Source organism: Anneissia japonica, unplaced genomic scaffold, assembly GCF_011630105.1.
Source record: "Anneissia japonica isolate Jap-2015-1 unplaced genomic scaffold, ASM1163010v1 scaffold32601_len14455_cov106, whole genome shotgun sequence".
Lineage (NCBI taxonomy): Eukaryota > Metazoa > Echinodermata > Crinoidea > Comatulida > Comatulidae > Anneissia > Anneissia japonica.
In genome coordinates this window covers 14,090-14,646 of record NW_022721736.1, presented here as the reverse complement: position 1 = coordinate 14,646, position 557 = coordinate 14,090, and positions in this window count along the sequence as shown.

The following is a 557-nucleotide window of genomic DNA, read 5'->3' as shown; positions in this document are numbered from 1 at the left end:
TGATTCCTGTATCTGTATCATCATGTACAAACACCAGAAGGCTGGTTGTCGCGTACGTCGGTCAGCTTGAGTTGTGTAACAATTAAATATTGTAATGAGCTTTAGTCGTTAATTTATGAATATTAATCCAAAAGTCCAAAACAGACATCCCAATATTGTCACTCAAGCAATTCCTGTATCTATAGCATCAAAATACCCAGGGTAGTCTTCACAGTCTCTAACTGACCACAGAGTGCAAGATGGGATGACCCTTCTGTCCGATTTCTTTAGCCTGTTACACCTACCAAATAAATCCATCGATATCCAACATGTCGACATTTCCTATTAGAGAAGTTCAATAAGAAAGTTAAAACAGACTAGTTAAAAAATTTAGAGTGACTATTCTTACACCATTCAAAAATAATTAGAATTGATAATATCTTTATAATATAAGGAAATAGTCCTGGCACTAATCATCAATGATAATTTTTATTGAATTCAAAATATATATTAATTAACCATCACTGTGAAAAGCCCATATTCAAATGCATTGCAAAGTTGTATAACAATAGCCACGG